The sequence below is a fragment of the Eucalyptus grandis genome, chromosome 7, assembly GCF_016545825.1.
Source record: "Eucalyptus grandis isolate ANBG69807.140 chromosome 7, ASM1654582v1, whole genome shotgun sequence".
Classification (NCBI taxonomy): domain Eukaryota; kingdom Viridiplantae; phylum Streptophyta; class Magnoliopsida; order Myrtales; family Myrtaceae; genus Eucalyptus; species Eucalyptus grandis.
The window spans coordinates 12,723,639-12,732,916 of record NC_052618.1 but is presented as its reverse complement, the minus strand read 5'-3'; positions in this window follow the sequence as shown (position 1 = coordinate 12,732,916).

Sequence of the window (9,278 nt, the reverse complement as noted above, 5' to 3'; positions counted from 1 at the left end):
TATTCTCATTGACAGTTTCTAATCCGTCAAAGAAGGGCTATCCAGAACTGGGTGTTTCATTAAGGATTTGACATTATCGACTGGAGAAGATCTCTTGGCTGGATATGAGATAACGGAATCCTTTATTTGATCATGATTGATTCAAAGATTAATGATTCGATGATTGGCGAAGTATACTTGGAAGGTTCTACTTATGGAAACCGAGATCCTGATTGTATGGGCGATCAGAATTGATGGGTTATCGACATGTTCCTTTAATAGCTCGAATGATCTTCCTAATTGATTCCGTCCAACGGGTAGATTGGAGGAATTCCTTTGGTAAATGCCAACGGGTATGATGGCATAAAGGAGTATATAAGGAAGACGTTCCAGTTGTTCGAGTGCGTGCACAATAGAAGAATTTCAAATTCTGAAGCTCTTTGTTCTTAGTCAATTCATTTGTTGAGCGAAATCTTGTACGCAAAAGAGAGTCTATATCTTTGAGAAACCTTGCGGAAGTGTGGTAGAGTATCTACACTGTGGAATCAAGGGAGAGCTTTGCTATAACAACTCTTTTGTTCATAATGAAATCCAGCTAGTGGGCTGTCAGTGTGGAAGAGTGGACGTGGGCTTGGAATAAGCCGAACCACTATAATCTATGTGTTCATTTTCTCTTCCTTACTCTTTTTACTTTGATCATAATTCGTTTTTGCTAACAAAAGGCGAACTTCCTTTCTACTGTCTATTTCTTATTACTCACTTATCATGAGAAATTATTATACACCTATTCACCCCCCTTCTAGGTGCTTATACTAGCTATCTCACTAGTGATGTATGACGTGGGCTTGGCTGGGGGCCTAGTCATCCAGGAATTTATATTTGTCCATGTCCGATGCCATGGAGTTATGTTAGGGATGTTACCACTACTGCCACCCGATGCACCGGATTGGGTATGATGGCGCGTATAGCTGTTCGGAGCTGACACTTTTTGGAGATAGCCGACGCTCATAGATGGGGGGTGGTACATGATCGATGTAGAATCGAGTCCTCTTGGGATGGTAGCCGAGTATAGTTAAAATCTTGGCTTTTTGTTGTATCGACCTTGATGTCCATCATGAAAATATAAATAAGAGTGAATCGGCATTATCTTTTCTTATGGTGCATAGTTGGTGTGTATTGCATTATGGTTATTGGAGGGAGAGATGGTGAGACTTGTTTATGCTTCCGCTAATAAGTTGCGCTGGGACCGCTTTTCAAAAAAAAAAATTCCCTAGTAAAAAGGGTATCGGTCAAGTGAAGTTATATGAGATCGAGTAATTAAGAGAGATCACCTGTGGCGACCTCAGGCGAGTCGGGGGTGCCGCCGCCCCCTTTTTGGTATCAGAGCGATGGTTATAGATTGGAGTGATAAAGAGCCTTATTTGGAAATTGAGGAACATGATGACAATGCACACCATAAGGTATTAAATGGAATAATTGGTTAGCCTTGAATAACGGGTGATGAGTATTCACTCGTAGATCTCTAGTAGTTTATTATGAGTTGCTTTTAGATACCAGTAACATGTATATGTTACTTATGTAGTAGTAGTTGCTTTGAATGGAGACAGTGAGTCTCAGATTATTCCTGAGGCAATGCTTGGAAATTGCAGGAGAGTTATGGTGCGAGCTGGAAGTGCTCATCCATTGAGGGTTGAAGCCTCTACTACAAAGGCTGAACCCCGAATGGAAGACATCCTGCAGGCATTGGCCAATATTGGAAATCTGATGGATAGGCAAGCGCAGCAACAACCTGGAATGGAACGTCGACCTCAAGGACTGGTAGAACAATTTCTGAAGTTGAAACCACTTAAGTTTAGTGGAATAGGAAGTCCTGAGGAGGCGGAACATTGGAGGCAAAATTTTCTGAATTGTCTAGGTATGCTCCCAGATTGATTGAGGATCGTGAGGAGAAAGCTAAGAGATTTCTGAAAGGATTGATAACTGATATTAGGAAGCAACTGGTGCCTTTGAGTATAAGAGATTATCATGAGATTTATGAAAGGGCACAGTTAGTGGAGTAAGAGCTAGTGAGAGAGCGATCAGAGTTTAAGAGACAACCGAACTTTAGTGATGTGAGAAAGGGTAAGAGACCCTATCCTGGTCAAGGTCAGACTTGGAATGCGAAGAAAAAGAGCAATTTTGGAAATTTTGGAAGAGCAGCTTATCAAAATGAAGAATGTCGAAGGTGTGATGGGCAACATGGTCCAGGACCTTGCAATGGATGACTGAGATGTTATGGTTGTGGACAAGTGGCACACCTTAAGAGAGACTGCCCACAAGAAATGTCGCAAATGAGTGCTGGCTCGGTGCGACAGGCACAGCGGAGTGCGACAGGCACAGCGGAGTGCTGTTAGACCAAACCTACCAAGGAATCTTCAGAGGCCACCAGCACAAAGAAGGGTGTATGCGGTCACCCAAGAGGAAGCGAAAGCTTCCATAAATGTTATATCAGGTGCGATTTTCATAAATGGCAAAAAGGCATATGCATTGTTTGACATGGGTGCTACGCATTCATTTATATCCGAAAGATATAGGCATTTGAGTGAAATAGAACTTACGCCTCTTGAGACGCCTTTTGTGTTTCCACACCTTTAAGGAATATGGTATTGTCTATGATGATGTGTGCAAAATGTAAGATAACTATAGAAGAGCGAGATATGGAAATAGACTTAGTCGTAATGGCTATGTATGACTTTGATGTTATCATAGGGATGGATTGGCTTCATAAGCATAGGGCTAAGGTGGATTGCTATAGGAAAGTGATCCAGTTCATGTTGCGTGATCAGTTTAGTTTCGAATTTTTCAGAGGTCAGATAAACCCCTCTATAGCCATTATTTCGATGGTAGAAGCTTGTGACCTACTTGACGGAGGATGTCAAGGATACCTAGCAGTGGTAAGAGACCTTACTAAGAAAGAGGCTGAAATTGGTGAGATTCAAGTGGTCAGGGAATTTCAGGATATGTTTCCTGAGGAGTTGCGTGAATTACCACCAGAGCAAGAAATTGAATTTGAAATTGAGCTAATGCCTGGAACAGGACCAATATCGAAAGCCTCGTATAGGATGGCCTTAATGGAACTGAAGGAGTTGAAAGTGCAACTACAGGAGTTTCTTGATAAAGGATTCATTAGGCCAAGTGCTTCACCTTGGGGGTGCACCAGTCTTGTTTGTAAAAAAGTAAAATTGGGTCGATGCGTTTGTGTATTGATTATAGACAGCTGAACCAAGTTACTATAAATAATAAGTATCCTTTGCCTAGAATTGATGATTTATTTGATCAATTACAAGGAAGTTCAGTCTTCTCTAAGATTGACTTAAGGTCGGGATACCATCAGCTAATAATTAGGAAAGAAGACATTCCTAAGACTGCGTTTATGACTCGTTATGGACACTACGAGTTCCTTGTCATGTCATTTGGATTGACAAATGCACCAGCTGCATTCATGGATTTAATGAATAGAATATTTAAGCCTTATTTGGATCAGTTTGTGATTGTTTTCATTGATGATATCCTGGTATATTCTAGAGGACCTGAAGAGCATGAGCAACACTTGAGTATAATTTTGCAAACTTTGAGGGATCATAAGTTGTATGCTAAATTCAGCAAATGTGAATTTTGGTTGGACCGGATAGCATTTTTAGGACACTTGGTGTCAGGAGGAGGAATTTCAGTGGACTCGGCGAAAGTTGAGATGGCAATAAATTGGCCGAGACCGACGACACCCACTGAGATACGGAGTTTCTTAGGATTGGCTGGTTATTATAGAAGGTTTATTGAAGGGTTTTCACGATTGGCAGGTCCTTTAACAAAATTGACTCAAAAGAACGCGAAGTTTGAATGGAGTGGGGAATGTGAAGGGAGCTTTCAAGAACTTAAAAGAAAATTGACTTCAGCTCCAATCCTAACTATACCGTATGGATCTGATCGTTTTACGGTGTATAGTGATGCATCTCACAAAGGACTGGGATGTGTTTTGATGCAGCATGGCAAGGTCATAGCCTATGCATCGAGGCAATTGAAACCTCATGAGCTGAAAAACCCAACGCATGATTTAGAATTGACAACTATAGTGTTTGCTTTGAAGATATGGAGACACTATCTGTATGGAGAAAAGTTTGAAATCTATACAGATCACAAGAGCTTAAAGTATCTATTTTCACAAAAGGAATTGAACATGAGACAAAGGAAGTGGATGGAGTTGTTGAAAGATTATGACTGTGAGATACGATACCATCCAGGAAAGGAAAATAAAGTGGCAGATGCCCTTAGTCGAAAGTCGGCTATGGACATGGCTAGTCTAAGAATAACAGAGTGGAATCTGTTAAAGTCTATTGTGGATTCAGACTTTAAATTGGAAATGGATTGCCTTACTGGTATGCTTACTGCATTAAGGATTGAACCAAAAATTATTCAGAAAGTTAAGATCCTGCAAGAATCTGACCCGGAGATTATGAAAGTAAAAGATGCAGTGTCTTTAGGGAAAAGACCAGAATTTCAAGTCTCTGAAGATGGTGTGATAAGATGCCAATGACGACTTTGTGTTCCCGATAATGAAGAAGTGAAGAAGGAAATTTTGTCAGAGGCACATAGGAGTAATTATAGTATTCATCCATGAAGTACAAAGATGTACAGAAATCTGCGTCAGCAATTTTGGTGGAATGGCATGAAGAAGGATATAGCTAAGCATGTCTCTCAATGTTTAACGTGTCAGCAAGTAAAGGCGGAACACCGCAAACTCGCAGGACTGTTGAGACCATTGGATATACCAGAGTGGAAGTGGGAACATGTAACGATGGACTTTGTGCAAGGACTGCCAAGGACATCAAATGGTCATGACTCTATTTGGGTAATAGTGGATCGTTTGACGAAGTCTGCTCATTTCCTAACTGTCCGTGTAGACTACTCGATAAGTAAACTTGCTGAGATGTATGTAAGCCATGTAATACGCTTGCATGGTATTCCTGTAACGATCACTTATGATCGAGACTCTAGGTTTACTTCAAATTTTTGGCGAAGTCTTCAAGATGCCTTAGGGACAAAGCTTCAATTTAGTACTGCCTTTCATCCTCAAACAGATGGACAAACAGAAAGAGTGATTCAGACTCTAGAAGATATGCTGAGAGCATGTGTCATTGACTTTAAAGGAAATTGGGATGAGAATTTACACCTGATAGAGTTCGCCTATAACAATAGTTTTCAAAAAAGTATAGGCATGGCTCCGTATGAGGCATTATATGGAAGAAGATGTAGGACCCCTATCTATTGGAATGAAGTAGGTGAAAAAAAATTGACAAGACTGGAGATAGTACAAGTTACTACAGAAGCGGCCGAAATAATCACGAAAAGACTTAAGACAGCCCAGAATAGGTAGAGAGATTATGCTGATAGGCATAGAAGGCCTTTAGAGTTTAATGTGGGAGATCACGTATTTCTTAAGGTATCTCCTATGAAAGGAATATCTCGATTCGGAATGAAGGGTAAACTGTGGCATCCCAAAATTCAAAGCCAAGCCATAAGGTGTGTTAAAGTCTTTAATTAGGTGATAGAATTTCCATGGCTTATGTTTTAGCCATTAGTCTTTTAATTTGATGATTTGTGCTTGTGATTGTGGAAATTTAAATTTAATAGATTAATAATCTATGCTTGGCCATATGATTTAAATTTCAATGAACAAAAATGTCCCAAGACTTTGGCCGACATGAAAATTGGAATTCAAAATATTTATAAGAGAATTTCAAAAAAAAAAAAAAAAAAAGGAAAAGGGGGTCAAAATTCAATGGACCTTAGACCCATTTGGCCTAAGCTTGATGGGCCAAGCTAGTCGGCCCAAGAGGGAGTTCGACCGGCCCATTAAGGCCCAAAGGAAGGAGTGGCCGGATGGCCCAAGCTCCATTCAAAAACCAATGTGACAAGTGGCATGAAGGAAGGCCATGCATTGGCCATTGGTGAGGCAATCTCATGATTGCTAATCATGAGCTTTAGGGGATATAAAAAGAGAGAGAGAAAGGAGAGTGACCGGTTTTTGCTTCATTCGGCCGAGAGAGAGGGTGAGAGAGAGAGAGAAATCGCGAGAAAGAGGGAGAGACCGAGAGGGAGAGGAGGCGGAGCCGAGGAGGAGCCGCCATGTGCCGCCGTCCGTTCGTCATGTCCATCCGCCGTACGCCGTCGTTTACTCATCTTAGAGGCAAGTGGAGTCCTCTAGCTTCTCTTGCATGCTTATATGTTGTTTGCATGTTGAAATTTTGAGTGATAGATGTCAAAAACCGAAGCTTGGATGTGTGGTGTGTGAGTAGTGTGACTGTTTTCGTTCGGATCATGTGAGTCAGTAACTTGTTTGAACTTGCATGTGTGTTTGGAGTCCGATTTTGGCTTCGATGTCTTCATCAAAGTTGTAGCTAACATCTTGTCCTATAACATACTGAACTTTCGTGAAATATGATGGATATTTGAGGGGTTAAAGTCTTGTTATACGGAGACCTCGGATCTGGAGAGTTTTTACTGACCTCTTGCTGGATTCATGGTTGTATGTTAGTTTTTATTGAGAATCTCACTTCTATGTATTCATGAAAGTTGTAGGATACATCTTCAACTACAACATACTAAAATTTTAAGTGAAATGAACAAGTATAGCCTAGTGAATCGACTAGATCTTGAAGAAGATGATTCTGGTGATGTATTTTGAGATAACCGAGACTTCAAGGACCTAAATCATGACTCTACTTTGGTTATTTGACTTGGATATCTTCATGGAACTTGTAGAGGATACCTTGATGTATAACATATCCAAATTTCAGAGGAAACGAAAGAGAATAGGTAGGTTAAATCTCAAATTTCGGAGATGTGTTCACTGGACGATGCGGTAATGGATCCAGAAGCTTCGTGAGGTTGTATAAAATAATCTAAAACGAATCTGGCTTGGAGTTCTTCATGAAAGTTGTGTGCAAATATCGTTTCTATCACTATGTAAAATTTTGTAATTTTTGGAGGCCATATAGATATTTTAATTGAATTTATTCGAAACCGTGCATTCTGGTTTCATCCGAGAAGCATAGGATGTTTTGGGAAAATTATGAAATTTTATAAAAATTCAATTTGGGCATGAATTTTGCAAGTAATTATCATCCTATGGGTTTGTTTAATAATTTCTTGAATTTTGATAATTTTGGGAGTATATAGTTATTTAAAAATAATAATAATAATAAATAAAAATAAATAAAATAAATAAATAAAAAGGAATTATTTCATTGGCCATAGATTCCATTCAATTAATTTATGTTGCATGTGTAATTAAGCCTTGATATGTCTATGATATTGAATTGAGATGCGCATGTAAAGCCTTGATATGTCTATGATATTGAATTGAGATGCGCATGTGGTAAAGCCTTGATATGTCTATGATATTGAATTGAGATGCGCATGTGTAAAGCCTTGATATGTCTATGATATTGAATTGAGATGCATATGTGATAGAGTTTTGGCATATGTATGGCAATTGAATCAATGCATGTGTGAATGTCATGCCTAGTATGATTTGTTTGATATCATGCCATGTGCCATGTTAAAATGTGAATAAAATACTGGTGAACATGGATGATGGTAAATGAGGAGATGGTTGTGATGGCGGATGATGCTCGAATGTATAGAGATACATTGCCGAAATTCCCTGGGAGATTCAAGATGCCCGGAATGTGGGGGGCCGGAAGCCTTGTCGGAGGTCTTTGCCCGAAAGGAATGCCTTGTGATGCCAGGATTGGGGTGCGAGATGCCTAGCTAGAAGGGTAAAGGCCGGAAGCCCTGTCAGAGGTTTCTGCCCGAAGGGAATGCCTCGTGATGCTAGTTGAGATGCGAGATGCCCTAATGTGGGGGCCGGAAGCCCGGTGGCCATGGGATGGCTGGAATGCCGGAACCCTATCGGAGGTCTTTGCCCGAAGGGATGATAAAATTGATGATATGAGAAATGGGTGATGTGGTGATCAAACTTAAAGATAAAAGATGAAAATAAAATCCATGATATGATATGCATGATGATGATGATGATGATGATGATGATATGTGATGCGATATGATGATCACCCATGATATGATATGCATGATGATATGCATGATGATGATGATGATATGTGATGTGATATGATGATCACCCATGATATGATATGCATGATGATATGCATGATGATGATGATGATGATGATATGTGATGTGATATGATGATCTCCCATGATATGATATGCATAATGTTATGCATGGTGATGATAATGATGATGATGACATGTATGATGATGATGATATACATGAATGTGTTATGAATTGATATGATGATGCATGATAGTATGAGCATGGCTGTAAGGTAAGGAATGCCCGCAATGTATGATGATATGCATGATGCATTGAGTTGTTATTGGATTTCCTATCTCGAGTGGTTGTACTCACCCCTTTGGGGATAACATTTCAGATTAGCGCATGCCGCTTCCTGCCGTCACGCGTGGTGTGTTTTACGGTCTACCATCCGAGGTAGAGGTCGAGTGTGCTGAGATAGACTGTCCCTCTGTTCCTGGACTGACTTTTATTCGAGTACGCTGTCTAGTGATGTATGACATAGGCCTGGTTGGGGGCCCTGTCATTCAGGAGTTCATTTTTGTGCACGTTCGTCGGGATGGAGTGATGCGAGGGATGTTGCCGCCACCACCGCCTGATGCACCGGGTTGGGTGTGAGACCCGCGCGCGCGATGAGTAGGGGACGGATCTTTTTGATGTAGATAGCCGACGCTTTCGATGGGGGGTTTTTGTGCTCGTATGATGTTGAGGGCCGACTCTCTTTTTTGTTGTACCGACCCGAAGGGAATCCCATCTTGTTATATATGTATGTAAGCAAAGTGTCGAGGCTTGTTTATAAAATGATGGTGAATTAGTGGTGTGTATTTGTATCATGGTTGGTAGGGGGAGAGACGGTGATATTTTAATTTGCTTCCGCTAATGAGTCGCGTTGGGACCGATTGTTTTTTTAAAAAAAAATGTGTCTGCGAATTAGGACACTTCTTCGAAAGAAAGAAAGGTAATAAGGTGTAACACCGGCGCTGGTGATGACCTGCGAAGGGTTCGGGGTGTCACATAAACTGAGCGCTAGATTAGTTGGACCTTTTGAGATACTTGAAAGAATAGGAGATGTAGCTTATCGTTTGGCGCTGCCTCCTAAATTGGGAAATTTACATGATGTGTTTCATGTGTCGATGTTGAGAAAGTACTAGCCGGATCCTAGTCAC